General features: G+C 35.7%; 1 protein-coding gene and 1 long non-coding RNA gene across 8 annotated transcripts in view; both read right to left on the reverse strand.

Annotated features, from left to right (window-relative positions):
* The window catches only part of LOC126764065 (inositol polyphosphate-5-phosphatase A), a 721,948-nt gene that overhangs the window by 118,838 nt on the left and 585,937 nt on the right, over positions 1 to 17,173 (reverse strand). The window lies entirely within an intron of this gene.
* The window catches only part of LOC126764263 (uncharacterized), a 367,932-nt gene that overhangs the window by 9,674 nt on the left and 341,085 nt on the right, over positions 1 to 17,173 (reverse strand). Inside the window, exon 3 of the long non-coding RNA XR_007667844.1 lies at positions 5,433 to 5,469. This is a non-coding gene — a long non-coding RNA (uncharacterized LOC126764263). The remainder of the gene's footprint in view (positions 1 to 5,432; positions 5,470 to 17,173) is intronic.

The following is a 17,173-nucleotide window of genomic DNA, read 5'->3' on the forward strand; positions in this document are numbered from 1 at the left end:
CTTAGACGATGGACGTGACGTGACGCCGCTCACTAATTTGGTATGTAATATTATCTTGACATTCTTATGCTCCTTGGACGCAATTGACTATATCCAAGTCTGCTTTTCTTACTTTCATTTTCCAGTATACAAATCAAGCAGCAATGAATCTATCGAGATAAAACATTGCCGAATATTGTGTTTAAAGTAAGCCAACTTGTAACCGAAAATTGTCAAAATCGGACTACACCTGTTATAGTGCCATGATATCAAATATGTAAACCATGAATACAAACCAATGTGAAATGCGATCAAGCAAAAATCGAAAGTCAAATTTTTAGCAACTGCAATTATAAAGGTGGGAACACCACAAGGAGCTTTGGAAGAAAGGGCTTTAATAAACAGAGACTGGTAAAAAAACTCCAATCTCATAGGAAGCTGATCAGATTTTTGAATCACCAAAAACAATATTTGCAACCAAGATAAGCGGCATCTCAGAATAATGCGTAAAGTTTCGTGCCGTAAAGTGGAAAAAAAAGACCCAGATTTAAATGCGAGTTTTCAGCTGAACAAAAATTTTAGTGTTATTCAAACTGCAAAGATTAGGAGACCAATAAAGAAATTTGAAAAGAAGCCATATACATATGTACATATATGGAAAAGTAAAATACATACTCAACCAACAAAATTACATTGATGAAGAAATAGAAGCTGACTTTTATCCAAAGTTTATAAACTAAAATATTAAAAAAGTTGAGAAAAGAAACAGTGGGTTGGATTGCATCTTGTAATATCGAAAAAAGAGGGCGAGATAGTACAGGAGGTAAGCACAGGAAAGGAAAAGGAACAAATTGTTAAGGCGAAAATTACAAGTATAGCAAACAAAATGTGAACGGAGGAAGTACCCTATAATTAGCGAAGGCACACATTTTGTAAAAGCAGTTAGATTTTTGAACAAAGATTTGAAGCGAGCGATAACACCAATTATAGGAAGTGAAGACAACAGGTGGAAGTTTATATCCCCGGAGAGTCCTCACTTTGTAGGAATTATGTATAAGCGCATAATCATCGTGAACCATTTTGTGACATGTCAACATTTGACCGACAGAAGTGCGAATATACCGCTACCAGCTACGACGTCACTTCGTTGACAAACATGACAAAATTACAAGATAATTTCGGTCACTCCCCTTATAACATTACATTAATATCTAAATACGCTCTGAGATAGTATGAGAGGGCTTTATAGGAGCCGGTTTGAAAATTGGACAATGGGCGTGGCACCGCCCAGTTTTGGGCCACGACCAACCGATTTTGACTAATTTAGTCCTTTTTTTCCTATATTCTTCTTTACTGGCGCAGACACCGCCTACGCGATTATAGCCGAGTTAGCAAAAGTGCGCCAGTCGTTTCTTCTTTCTTTTTCCTATATTAAGGTGTGAAAATGGGCGTGAGCCAACTCAATTTTAAATTCGACGTGATGCTTTCAAACGGGATATAATTTGCACTAATAATTCCTCCAAGGTATGCCACCTCATGACCAAAAATGTGGGATTCCTAGACCCCCAAAGGTCGGTCAAAGTACGAGATATACAATTGAAATTCAGACAAAAAAATTTTGGAATTCCAAGCAAAACTGTTCAAGCATCAAGGTACAGAATATGTAGACTCCTGTATCTATATCTGACTTATTATTATTAATTATTTGATATACGAGTACATTTGAAATTCAGCCAAAATAATTTCCCAAAAAACAAAATCAGTGAATCAAAAATGGGTTGAATCGGGCAAATACTTCCCTTAGTCCTCTTACACCTTATATAAAGATTTTCGAACTTCCAGGTGACTTTATGCTGAATATATCAGGAAATATTTGAGTCATCTCAATGAAAATGGAAGAGCGTATTTTACTCATAACAGTTTATCTTTGTGCCTAAAATGGATAAAACTGAATGATCGGAAACTTGACCTAGTCCCTTTAGTAACTTTCACCAGGATTTTCGAACATCCGGTTGACTTTGTTTCATATGATTGGTGATTGTATGTGAGGTACCGTAGTGAAACCGAGCAAACATTTTTTTATTATGTCTCATAATAATTGTTAATAGATAAAATCGGATCGATGCTACCCAAACTGACATACTATGTTGGGCCTAAAACGCTGCCCTGTGGTACTCCAGCCCTTATCTGTCTTTCATCCGAAATGAAATCTCCCACTTTTACCATAAATTGTCTAATATTTAAATAAGACTCCAATGTTTTATACAATTCTAACGGTATAATGTTTTTAATCTTATATAAATGACCTTCGTGCCACCCCTTATCAAACGCCTCAGCTACATCCAGAAATATTGCTGAACAGTACTCCCTATGATCAAATGCTTTTCTTATTTCGTTGTTAATTCTATTTACTTGCTCTATTGTGCCATGTTTCGCACGAAATCCGAATTGATGCATTGGTATTGTATTATTTTCGTGGAGGAAAGGAGACATCTTTGATAGTAATACTTTTTCAAATACTTTAGAAAGACAGGGTAGAAGACTGATTGGTCTGTATGAGGACGGCTGTGTTAAGTCTTTCCCAGGTTTATCTATCAAGATAATCTGCCACTTTTTCCATGAAATTGGATAGTACCGAAACTAAGAATTGCATTGAGGAGCAAAAAGAGCACCTCTACAGCAATAATTGGTAACTCAATTAGCATTTTTGGGGAAATATTATCATGTTCCGGCGACTTTTTTGGATTAAGTTCTTTGATGATTCCAATAATTTCAGAAGGTGGAGTCTTAAAAGACTCGAGCAACTCTTTAGCTGTGTTGGGTAAGATTGACAGCTTAAAGTTGTTCTTTGGCAAATTAGGTTGAAATACCTTTTTTAGGTCATTTGCAAAACAATTAGCCTTTTCCTCGTCACTTCGAGCCCAATTTCCACCCAAGTCTCGTATAGGCATGTTGGAGTCAGTTGGTGGCTTCATGGACTTTTGGGCTTTCCAAAGTGAATTTTGCTTGTTGGAATTTGGACACATCTTCTTTAGATACATTTCGGTGTTCAATTCGTCCTCACGTTTAAGCACTTTTTTTAATTTACGACCGCAGCTTTCAATTGAAGCTGAGTGGAAGGGGAGCGATTTATCTGCCATTCACGTCTTGCACGCCTCTTTTCATTTACGAGCTTTTCTGTTTCTCTATTAGAAATTTTTCTGGGACCAAGCGGCTTATATATTTTGTTTGGTGTTGCTAAGACAGCGCGCTGGTTATTATATCAATGACTTCTCCTATTTAATTTATAATGATTTTCGTTTTTCTTTTCAATCTTTTTGTTGACTTTTTACACCTTAAAGTATTTTCGTGAAGGTTGCAAGAGTGTAAAATGTTCGGTTGCATCCGAGTTTAGAATATATATAAATAATTAACTTTTTTTTAATTTACTACTATTTATAATAATGATTTGGTAGAAGATTTGAAATTCGGTAAAAATTCGGTACTATAAAAAAACTGACACATACGAACGCCAAACCCTTTGATTGTTTTACTATACTGACCTAGTACCATCACCTTGACTTGGAATTTCTCACCCCCCAGATTAGCTGTTGTACTGTGAAATTTAAAAGGTCATAAAAAAAACTGACACATATGAACGACAAACCTTCTGAAGGTTTTACAATACTGACCTAGTACCATCACCCTGACTTGGAATTTCTCACCCCCCAGATTAGCTGTTGTACTGCGTATTCAGCGCTAAATGAAAACTATGAAATATAACATATACGGTTTAAAGTCAACTAGAAAGTCGGAAATCATTATTGGGTGTATTTGAACTAGGAGAAGGTCTGGACAAATTGCGCTAACTTATGAAATTACTCAAGTCTTTACTTACTCGGGAATATGTTTCCATGAAATTTTACGAAGACAATACATACACTGTCCAGCATAAAGTCTGCTAGAATAACGAAAATCACTATAAATGTACATACATATGTATGTCTATGTAGTACTTTTATTCGTTGATCAATTTTACCCATTTTCCGCATTAAAAAATAATATCTCCAATATTAAACGTTCAATTAATTTTCAAAGATATTTTTCAAACTGACCGATATATACAGGAACTTTTTGAATATAGCGCCCTCTGATGGCACCATTTATATGCCGACTGGTGCGTTAGAATCTGCTGTCTTAATTGATTGTCCAGTGAGAAATTCATAACATTTCATAGATTCGAACTGAAGTTATTACGTTTTAAATGTCAGTATGTGTTATCATTGCGAATATGAGCTTCGAACAAAGAGCCAACATTAAATTTTGTTTTAAAATTGCTAAAACTTTTACCGAAACGTTTCAATTGATGAAACAAGTTTATGGCGATGATTGCCCATCCCGTAGCAGAGTGCACGAGTGGTTTCAATTGTGGTCTCAATTCATCAAAAATCAGCCGAAATCGAAAAGTGTGTGCACGATTTGTCCTGCACAAATTGACTGACGTCCAAAAATTGCTCAGAATCGAACATTCGAAGGACGATTATTTGACCAAAAATCACATTTTTACCATAAACCACTCCCCTTCCTTTTCGGAAAAATGCATTTGCCCATGAAAGGATAGCGTTATGCAGACGTAGAGGCCATTCAAAAGGCTTGCACCGGCATACTGGCGGACATATCGACCAACGAGCTAAAACACACGTTCGACATCCTTTTGAACCGTGCAAACGGCTGTATTGAAGCAGAACGAGACTATTGTGAATAAAATAAATTGATTTTGCCGAAAAAAACATTTGTTCTCTTTACTTTGGAACGCACAGTTTTATGTATACATAAACTTTTTATAAACATATATTGTAAAGATTAAATTGATTATTGCGCTTTCTTAGTTTTTAATAGTACCGTTATATGGGGAGTGAATGTTCTGATTCCATTCATTGATACACTCTCTCGGTAGGAGTTCTTATAATACACAGAGGTTGTTATAGTTTTAGTAGTTTACGCCAACCAACCGGGTCTACGCCAACTGTTTCAATTTTTTTTTCCAGACTCGTTATCCTGATTATTTATATATATATAATTTGCCAAGTTTCATCAAGACATCTAACTCGGTTAGTTTTGGATGATACATTCAACCGTTATCCTGTGAACAAAACTATTATACTCTGTAGCAAAATGTTTGAAGAGTAAAAAGATATTTGCATATTCATATTGATTCATATATGTAAAGCATAGAGTTCTCCAGTGACAACCCCTATATAGAAGGTATATGATAAAAACTCTATCACATCTGAAGACTAAAAAGACGATGCTTCCATTAACTATACATGTTACTAAAGATCAGTTAACTTCCTAAAATGGAAGATAAAGAAATAAATAAAAAATATTACTTATAAATTGTTCATTATTCGTTCAAAGTGGGCATATACGTTTTACGTTCTTTTGCTTGAGCAAGTTACTTTATGTGTACATACCTTGATTTGATTTGATTTGGATGTTCAAGTAAACAGGCTGAAAAAAATTGAAATGATTAATAATGCAGAATTTTAAATTCGGAGCTCACGTAGATTTTTTTTATTGAAATTACAAATTAATAAACATATTTCCTAACAACATTAAAGCATTAGCATAAAAAATTTGGTACTACTTGTATGCTATGCTTAGATTTATAACGGTGGCTTATGAGGTTAAAATATTGTGTAGTGAAGATAAGGCGATCACTGTACTTATTGACAACTTTGCGATATCGCCGTACTGTGCTTTAAGTTTTAAGTTATAAAAATCTAATAGCAATTTTTTCGAAACTTTGTTGTCACTTTACTGGAAGGAAGCAAATATAATATTAAAATAAGACACGTTGTTAACGCATCAACACTTTTTTAGTCGTACTTGATTTTTTGTATTTTGCACTCTAACATGATACAATATTTTTCTTTTAACACTTATTTGTAATACCTAAAACTAATTGAGTAAGATTTAGAATTATATACAGTGACGGGCAAAACTGTAACACTACACAGTGATCCATTATTAAATGACGCCGTTTAAAATTGTTCTCATTCAAGACCTGAAGATCTTCATAAACATTGTAAATTTTCTGATTTTGTCTTGGAAAATCTTGAAAACGATAACGACAGTTTTAAGAAAATTATCTTCTTCGATGAGACTCACTTTTATTTGAGTGGTGCGGTAAATAAACAAAGCTGTCGATTTAGGAGCAAAAAAAATCTACAAATTATTCATTAGCAACCATTACATTCATCTAAATTGACAGTTTGGTGTGTTTTTTGGTCTGGTTGAATCATCGGTGCGTATTTACTTCAAAATGAAGCTGGTGACACTTTTACTGTTGATGAAATTAATCATGATAACGTCTGGTTCTAACAAGACGGGGCTACGAGCCACACAGCATGTGTAACAACAGAATTATTGCACGATTGCTACTGGATCTTATAAAAACTGATTTGTCTCTGTACATTGTGCCTTTATATTTTTCATAATTTTACTTAAGTTTATAAATAAAATAGGAGGTTAAATATATATATTTGCATTTGAATTCTACGAAAAGCGGTGTTAGCTGATATCCTCTTTCTGATGACATAAGTATGTATGTATTTTATACATTGTTTCAAGATGAATAGTTTTAGTTAAAAATTTGAATATAAATTCCGTTTTTTTTTTTTGAATTTTCTATTTTCATTTTTAAGTGATGTATGGAAGTAATTTATAAATAACTAGATGTTACCCTGTGCGCTTTGCTACACCTAAATCGATTAAAATTCTTAAGGGTTTTTACTTTGTGTTTTATTTATTGTTGTAAAACTGTTACTTATTTATAAAACATTTATAAAACATATTGGTATACAACATTTTTGGGTTTTCCACCTGGCGCGTAAATGAATAAGCACCTTGGTGTTCCCACTCTCGAGCATGCGACGAACAATTGGCCGTTGGAGAAACACGGTTCTTCCAAATTGACGCCGCACACTTGAAACGTTTTCCCTTGCGATTTGTTGATGGTCATCGCAAAGGCAAGACGTACTGGGAACTGCAAGCGCTTAATTTCAAACGGCATGCCCGTTTGAATCATGGGAATGCGTGGTAAGAGTACAACTTCACCTGCTGCCTTGCCATTTAGTATTATTGCTTCAATCAAATTTGGCCACAATTTTTTGACTGAAAGTCTTGTGCCATTACACAAAGTCGGTGGCTTCAGATTTCGTAGAAGTATAATGGGTGAACCGACTTTCAGGACCAAACGATGCGGTGGCAGACCGGGGGGATCCAAAGAATTCAAGAATTCAGTTGGATAATTGACTACTTCATCTTGATTCAAAACGCTATCAATCGATGTATATGTTGTAGCTTCTCCTTGCAGTTTTTCTTGAATGGCAAAATTGATTTCGTTGACGTGTACATTTTTCGGTGCCAATATTGCGCGTTCACTTAAATAATCGTGGCGTTGATAGTATTGAACAATATTCGGAAATACACTTTCAATCAATTCTTCTTTCGACTGTAAAAGTGTACAAAAGTTGTTCGGCAATGTGATCAAACCGGTATCATCGATTGGTATTTTGCCTTCGCCAATGTCCAACACCTGCTTCGAAAACGCCGCTGCGGATCGATCATTTTGCAATGGGACTCGCATGTTGATGGTAAGAGTCAGCCTTTGAACATGTCTCCACAAAACTGACGATTTTAAACATGCGTTTATTTCGACGGCAGGAGTTGATCGAGGAATGACTGGCAAAGTTTGCCGAAAATCGCCGGATAATAAGACTAATGCTCCGCCAAAAAGTTGTTGCTTTTGGCGTAAATCTTGCATTGTTCTATTGAATTCTTCTAATGACTTTCTGTTAGCCATTTGGCACTCATCCAATAGAACTATTCCAGCCCCTCGCAAAACTTTTGCCATTGCTGAATTCCTCGATATGTTGCACGTTGGTGTTTCCACGACTTGGATGTTCAACGGTAATTTCAACGCAGAATGTGCTGTTCGGCCGCCATCAAGTAAATTAGCAGCGATGCCTGACGAAGCAATTGCCAGCGCAATTTTCTACTGTGACTAGTACTAGTAGCAAGAATCAAAGAGATAACGCCATTAGCGTTATTGTCAACCGCTCGTATAATTTTATCATAAGCATTTTTCTGCTGAATATTCAATTTGGTAATGTTAGCTTGTATGAAAGCACGCAATTCATTGCAATCGTATTGTTGTTCACGTTGAAGCTCATAGTCAAGCATATCAATCGCTGAACGATTGGGCGCAGTTATGCCAAGTTGCGCTAATGCCTTATTCGCAATTGTAAGGCACAGGTCTTCAACCAATATCAAAGCATCATTATACATTTGTAATATATATAGCAAGTCTGCGTCCGATGCTCGATTACGCGCCAAAATTAATAAGTCCTCGGTCACGCAGTCTTTGTACTTATTCCACAGTTCTTGCGGATTTGACGAAAGGCATGTAGATATTATTATGGCGAATAGTACGCGTATTTGTTTTGGATGAGATGTGAGTGATGCGTCATGAAGTGCGGTGTCCCAATGCATATCATCTTCTAACAAATACAATCGCTGACATGTTTCACGATACGTCGCACTCAACTGACTGTCAACAGTTTTCAAATCATCAAATGATCTTTGTCCGCGCACGTTGACTATTAGCAGACGCAAATAGAAACATTCGGCGTTGTTGAAACATTTTTTTAACCACCACAAAAAAAATTATTTTTTTTCCATGTAATTTATATGGAAAAAAGAAAATTTGAAAGTGGCACCTCTTAATATTAATATTAAGAGCTCATCTTTTGAGTGACTTTTTTTTACACATTTCGAAAGTTTTGAGCCTGTTTTTCAGTTGAAAAAAAAGGTTGCCTCAAAATGCCACACCCTAATATATATATATATATATATATATATATTTCGATTTAAAAATCGCCCATTGCTCTATGAAAATCATTTCTAGGGATCAAAATAAGATACTTTGCCGAAGGAACCATACCTCTAAAACGAATTTTGATGTCCCCCAATTTGGGTCGAACCTTTGGGTAGGGGCAAATTTTGAAAAATCCCACTTTGACCCATTTAGAGTGCTCCAATCGAGTCCAAATGTATGACCGACCCCCACTAACTTTGGACGGCCGATCCACCCATGCCAGTGGCACACCCCCTGGAACTCCCTTGGGGGTTCCCCATACAATCATTTCAAAAAATCACCATTTGTGGTGATTTACATGAAAAAATCAGCTAAATTGCTATGTTTTTTCTTTATTTTTATTTATTTATTTATAATAATATCTATTTTTTCTCTTAAGAAATTTATTTAGTTAGAACATAAGTATGTAAATGAAAAAAATTAATTTTAGTGAGTTATAGAAAAGAAATTTAAAAAAATTATTGTTTGAAGTTTTTTTTACTTTCAAGTCTGGGCAATTTCGCACGGCTCTCTATTGTCGTCGCCATACCAACCTCTACATTTTCCGGTATAACCCGTTTGGAAACGCTAGCTAGCAATTGAACATGTCGTTCTGTTCCTTGTACTATGTGTGATGGAATTTTTGGACCATTAAACGGTGGATCATCTTGATTTAAATACTCTTTCAATGTATCGTACGGAATGCTTCGCGTGAATGGTGGTTCAAATACGATATTTATATCATTCAAATTGATCATTTCCGTATAAATTGTGCAATTAAAGTTTATGTCTGGTTTTTTATAAACTCTAAGTTCCACTGGCTCATCAACATCGGTTCGATAGCGTAGAATTTTCTTGATGGCACAGTCGCGCTTTTCTTTCCTATCATCAAACAACATTGATAACAAGATATTTTCCGAATGCGCATAATATGAATTATCATTAATTACTTGATTGACAATTTTGCGTAAACGAGGTTCTAGAAATCGTGACGAACCAATCAATTCGAAAAATACTTAATACCGTAATACTTGATATTGAAGTACATTGACACATAACATTTAATTATAAATTCAACCATAATTCTTAAATTTGCATCTGGATTTTCCGTTGTCACATATAATCGCAATAATCTAGCGGCCTTGGTGAGCCACCGAGAATGTACAATTTTCCCTGGTTTGATGTTAGCCAGATCCACCGGAACCACGCCGCTAGAAATTGCAAGGGCCATGTCGTATAAGTACTTCGAATCGGTGGAAAATTCTTTTTTTTTTCTGGAGCAGGGGGCATATTTTGCAACTCAATTTTCTGGAAGCCGTCCACCATCTAAAAATATAAAATAATAAAATAATTAATAATGGTTGACAATTATAATAAATGAGTGATAGCAATAACTTACCGGAAGAGTTTCATAAGTTTCGATTTGACGGCTCAGTTTTCCGGTTGCCGATCTTGGTCCAGTGCTGGTTGATTTATCCAAAGCTTCAAACAAGTGCCGAAACGGAAGTTCGTTGAAGTGTAGAAGGCAAACAAACCAATGAAATGGTCTTTTTAACAGCAATTCGAATCGTCGTATAATTCCACCGTGTGGGCCAGTGTTTGTTGGCTCACCGTCAGTGCATATTCCAATTAATGTATCCAGTGATATATTTTTATCGTTGAAAAAACCATTTAATTTGTTTGTTTTGTATTCAGCGGTTTCATGTTCCAGTCTTACGTAACCAATCAATTCAGAATTGGGTTCTCTCAAAATAACAAGATGAGGTTCTTTTACCATCCTAGAATGATACTTCTCATCAATTTTATCTATCGTTAAAGTATTATCTTTTCTGCCATCGAATGAAAACGCTAACAAATTGGTATCATCTAACCGTTTGCGAAGCATTTCTTGTCTGCATTTCTCTTTTTCTCTGCGAACTTTCGATTTATCCATGATGAGAGGTTTCCCATGCTTATCTTTAATTTTAAAATCTTGCAAAATAGCGGTTCCCAATGCTGATGCTACTCTGTCAGGCACACCAAATCTGTCACATACCAAGGCAAAGTTAAAACAATCGTATCTCTCTGTGTATTGTGAACTTGTGCTTCTATCCATATCTTCTTGAACCGGTGGCGGTGCGTATGTCGAGTCATCGGGATCTTGGTATGTTGGCATTGATGACATAGACGTTGCTCCTTGCTCTTCAGTTTCCATCATAAATGCATTCATTGTTAGTCTTCTCTGATTATGTTGATCGTGCATGAAATCTTTGAGGCGTTCGGGAACCCAGCCGCATGCCCATGGAGCTGCCTTCAAATCGCATTTACATGTTCCAATGTAAAAAATTGTTTCCAGAGATTTTACATACTCTGTAAATTGTTGGGTGTTGTTTCTTCTCTTGATTTTCTCTTGATACTTGTCAAGCAATTTATTCAATTTATTACATACACTTTTTTTCAGCATTATTTCCATACCAAGTTTTTCCCAAATTCCAATCAACTTATCTTGTACTTGAATAGTGAATGATTTATGGGAAAACTTTTTTTGTTCTGTTTTAGCACGTTCGCTTAAGTAAAAATAATATCTCAAGATATCCAGATGGGTTGGTAAATTAAGATCAGTCAAATCAGTAGACACACCAAAAACAGTAACATCATGCTTGGGTATATGACCCATTGGGTTTTCGATAGTTATTGATGTAGTTGCTTCATCTTGCGGTGTAGAGGATGGTGGATTCATTGTAAACTTTTTGAGGTAATAATAATGAAATGGTAATTGTAAAGTAAGACGCGTAGGGTTTCGGTTGTTAAATAGAACTCAGCTCTGGTTGCCCAGAGCTCCTTTATTTATAGCATTCTTTATCCTAATTTATGTATGCACCACATGCTGAGTGCATACACACATCTTAACACTAATCTACTGTACATACCGACAGTATGTACACATATCTTAAGCATAAGTGTTTTCAAGGGCAAACACAATTGTCTATTGTTAGTTTAAGATCATCACTTAAATTAATTTTTTTCATTTACATACTTATGTTCTAACTAAATAAATTTCTTAAGAGAAAAAATAGATATTATTATAAATAAATAAATAAAAAATAAAGAAAAAACATAGCAATTTAGCTGATTTTTTCATGTAAATCACCAAAAATGGTGATTTTTTGAAATGATTGTATGGGGAACCCCCCAGGGGAGTTCCAGGGGGTGTGCCACTGGCATGGGTGGATCGGCCGTCCAAAGTTAGTGGCGGTCGGTCATACATTTAGACTCGATTGGAGCACTCTAAATGGGTCAAAGTGGGATTTTTCAAAATTTGCCCCTACCCAAAAGTTGGACCCAAATTGGGGGACATCAAAATTCGTTTCAGAGGTATGGTTCCTTCGGCAAAGTATCTTATTTTGATCCCTAGAATATGATTTTCATAGAGCAATGGGCGATTTTTTTGCCTCCCCACAAATATATATATTATAGGTATATATTTATATATAGATATGTATAAGATATATTCAATTATGATTATTAATAATAAGGTTGTTAATGACCACCAAATAGGATTTAATTTTATTCCCCTTTTTATTAGGTTTAGTATATTAAAATTGCGCAATCCTAAATCGAGCATAATACTCTCACAACCTGTTGCTGCAGAGTTTTGTCTGATAACGGTTGTTTATATCACCTAAAGCTAATCAAGGTATATAGTCGTATATATCGTAATGAAAATTTGTACACGTGTTCCATTGGACCACTGCCACGCACACAAAACGCCATTCATAGAAAAATCTATTAAATGTTATAACTATCCGTAAATTAATATACAAAAGTGTAATTTGGTACAACAAATGGCATTAACAAGAGCACCTGTGGTTTGAACATGAGTAGTCAGGGCCCCGTTTCTTAACAGGTTTAATTCATGCCATTTTGTACTTATTTTTGTACTTCTTGCAAAATTGTGAAAATAGAAGATATCGTACCATAACCTCGCTCACTCCCATATAACGGTTCTGCCAAAAACTACTAAAAGTGTTATATATCAATAAATATATGCGTCATATACACTAATCACACATCTGGAATAGCAGAAAGTTTTATAAGAGTCAGTGTCAAAGTTAGATGATGGGCGTGCACCGCCCAACTTAAATGAATTCACATACATTATACATATGTGTATCTGCGGACTTATTCAACCAATTTTAATCAAACTTTAAATTGATGAAATTGGACTAAAACTCTGCATACAATTGAACTTTAACACAACTTTAAATTTCGTATGAAAGTTTAATTTTCCAGTTTAATGCCCCTATTGTGGTTTTCAACCCGACTTGGTCGAATTGAAGTTAAGGCAACTCAACTTCAGATCAACCAAACTCTTTTTCGGTATTGCGAACTTCAACTAAGTTCAGTCGAAGTATGATTGGCGTTGCCAACCTAAGAAAGGGAATTTTGACAGATAGTGAAACAGCTAAAATTTTGTAAACGACATATTTAAACAATTGAATTCAGTTGTCGCTCGCGAAAAAGTGAATAAACATTAAAATAAATAAAAAATGGATATAAGTTTTGATTTATATTACAACGACGAAAATATTAGGGACAAAATTGATTTGCTACGTATACGAAAAAGCCTTCGTGATCACTCAAATCCATTGGAGCTTCAAAATGCAAAGTAAGCCATAGTTTTTTCACAATTGAGTGGCTTTTTAATAATATTTGTTGCAGATTCATAAGTTATTTTCGATTAAATAACGTGTGCGAGGAACGGTCATATCTCCTATATTAAAATTATGCGCAGCTCTGCGTTTCCTTGCTGACGGTGGTTATCAAAAATGCAGTGGAAATGATTTTAACATTGGGTTGGCGCAACCTACGATATCTTTAATAATTAAAGAGGTTCTAAATATAATTGAACAACGTACATATTTGTGCCCAATGGATTAAAATTCAAATGACTGAGGAGGAGCAAAACGCTTCAAAAGATTCATTTTATTCAAAAAATGCTTTCCCGGGGGTAGTTGCATCGACGGAACTCATGTTCGCATAATTTCACCAAGAAAAGGAGTGCAACATCTTTATCTTAACAGAAAGGGCTACTACAGTTTAAACGTGATGATTGTATGTATAAAATCTGAATTATATTAGAAACAAAATGGTATAATTTCTTAAAATGTTTAGCTTTGTGATTATAAAATGTCTCTTCGGTATGTGGATGCTAGGCATGCAGGCTCAAATCATGACTCTTTTGTTTTCAATGTTAGCGATTTGAAAGTGCATTTACAGAACAACATACAGAATAACACTTGGATCTTGGGTAAGACTTTATCGTATTTATTGCTAAATAAGTGGAGTAATGTAATTTCTGAGGCGACGCTGGCTATCCTCTGCACAAATTTTTAATGACGCCTTATCGCATGGCGGAAGCTTCTTCACCCCAAGCACGCTACAATACAGTACACTCAAAGGTCCGGAATATTGTAGAGTGGACAATTGGTGTACTCAAGAGTAGATTTCGATGTCTTTTATCTGTACGAGGTTTACATTACACTCCTGAAAAGGCTACGCAAATTGTGAATGCTTGTTGCGCATTGCACAATATTTGCCAACACTTTCAAGTGGAATCTCCGGAAGAAATACCATCTACTTCAAATACTACAATGACCAATGATGTTTTGGACATAGAAAGAGAAGAAGAGGATACGGCTCGAATAATTCGCAATAATATTATGACTTCCCTCTAAATAATTAAAATATTAAATTTCATTTATTCTTTCTAATGTGCTATTTATTCAGGCATATATTTAAATTTTATTTAAATAAATTCTTTAAATAACAATATCACTTAATTTTTTAATGTAAACTTAAACTATGGTACAAACATATAACATATCACTTCATTCCAGAATAATCAAAAATAAAATTTTAAAAAATATTACTTTGTGTCTTAAATAACCAAAAAAAATCTTTGCGAAGATTTTAATTTAGCAATTTTGAGGCGATGCACCTCAATTTGAATTTATTGTTTCCAAATTGTGGCTTTCCTCTTCCTACTTCTGGAAACTTCTCCATTAACTCCACCAATTTTTCGAATTGCTTTTTTGTTGCAACTTTATTTTTTCTAAAAATTTATAAAAAATATTAATTAAAATTAATTTAACATTAATTAAAATAGTTATTTTACCCGCCCTCCATTTTTCTTTAATATTTTTTTGTATTTCACTGCACGAATGTTGAACTTCAACTGCTATTAAGCAGTTGTAGTTTATTTATATACTAGTCAACCCCACTTGTACAGAGTTGAAAACCGCAATACCAAAAAAAGTTGAAGTTCGATCATACTTCAACCGCAATTTTTTTTGACGGTTTGAGTTGAAGTTGGCAATACCGAATTTTTAAACTTCGACTGAAATGCAGTTGGGTTGAAAACCGCAATAGGAGCATAAAAATCGGTTCAAAAATTTGCACGAATGTGGCTGATTGATATAGCAGACTTTTTACCAAAACTATCGGGCAATGTGTGAGATATTTAATAGGAATTCCGAGATAATCCTTTCTGGATAGTATATCTATATGTCAAACATACGTTGAATCGGGTCAATATTTCCTTTAGCGCCCACATACCTATTAGAAAGTGTCTTTGGTTCACCAAGCGTTACTCTCCAGGGAATCGAACAAACAATATCAGATTCTTAAACAAACGGGCAGCACTTAAGGTGAAACTCTACACTAACATGTCTTTTGACGAATACGCAATGAAGTTATGATTCTTTCTTAGTGCAAGCGTTATATTTTTCGCGTTAAAAAATGTCGCAACATCCCTTCCTTTGGCCTTTACATTACTAAATTGATTTTAAGTCTTAAAAATACAGGAAACAAGTAAGAAAGACATAAGTTCGGGTGCAACCGAACATTTTATACTTTTACAACTTGCATGAATTGAAGCCAGGGAAATATCTCAAGATGTAAAACGTCAACAAGAAGATCGGAACCAAGGCAATTATATATATGAATATATATACACTCATACACTGATCGACAATTTCGGCATAAGACTTAGTAGATAGTATATGAGAGTTGGGGTAGTATCGACTCGATTTTATCTGCTAACTAGTCTCATGCCACATACTTGAAAAATATTCGCTGAGATTCATTTAGGTACCTCACATACAATCACAACTCATATGTAACAGATTTCATCTGGACGTTCGAAAATCCTGGTAATAGTTATATGGGGACGTCGGTGTTGTTAGCCTATACTCTAACGAAGACCTCAATCAGCTGAGCAGCGGCACTTTCCCAATTAAGGGACCAGGCATTACATGTGCATGCCCTTAAATCATAGTCCTTATTACGTTTGCTGGGATCGTCATCAAAATAGGGGACTCTCTTCCGAGGCTGATGTTAAATTTTCATTGATGGCGTTTTTTCCGTGATGGGTCCCAAGCCCCGCGCACAACCCTAAGAAGGGATGGTTCGCCTTCTCATTTTAGCCTCCCAGGGGATGGTCTAAGACCGGAAGTCGTAAGCCGCTTGAGCCGTATGTAAAAGACTGGCAATCAGAGAACTTTCCTCACTTGTGTGAGCTTCTACACATGACTGCATACTGCTCGGCGATTGGAATTTAAGTGTGTTCTGCCCAATCCACTAAAAGGAAGACTTCAACTACCGTGATACAAGCCTACTCAACATCGCATATATGGTTCTATGCAGGTGAAATTAAAGCCCACCGATAACAAACTGATTGGATCCCTATGTCTGAATTTGGTATCCCCACACAACTAACATGCCTGTGCAAACTGAAGTTGAGCAATACCAAAAGCTCCGTCGGGATCGCAAGAACCTCTCCGAGCCGTTCGAGCGGATGATATTGATATCATTGGCTTAACAACCGCGCCGTTAGTACTGCTTTCTGCAGAATGGATAAAGAAGCGAGGCAAATGGGTCTGGTGGTGAACGAGGGCAATACGAAATATCTCCTGTCATCAAATAAACAGTCGTAGCCGTCGCGACTAGGCTCCCATGTTACTGTTGACAACGTCCGGTGTGTTTTACGTGGGCACCTGCTGACGACAGCCTTACTCCACGGCGCTCAAAAGCACAGCGGATCAAATCAATGCGTTGATCAGCGCCCTGAGAATGCAAAGCATTTTCAGTACCAATTGGCAGTGTGGAATGGACACACTAACCACCTTGGTAGGGTTCGAGGCCCATCTAAAACCTCTGCCGTGCTTTGGGTCCGGCACCCGGTTGCAATGCAACTCCACATTCAACTGACGAAGTCAGTTCTTCCCGCAATTTGGGTTTCAACCACAACCACCA

The sequence above is a fragment of the Bactrocera neohumeralis genome, unplaced genomic scaffold (assembly GCF_024586455.1).
Source record: "Bactrocera neohumeralis isolate Rockhampton unplaced genomic scaffold, APGP_CSIRO_Bneo_wtdbg2-racon-allhic-juicebox.fasta_v2 cluster09, whole genome shotgun sequence".
Classification (NCBI taxonomy): domain Eukaryota; kingdom Metazoa; phylum Arthropoda; class Insecta; order Diptera; family Tephritidae; genus Bactrocera; species Bactrocera neohumeralis.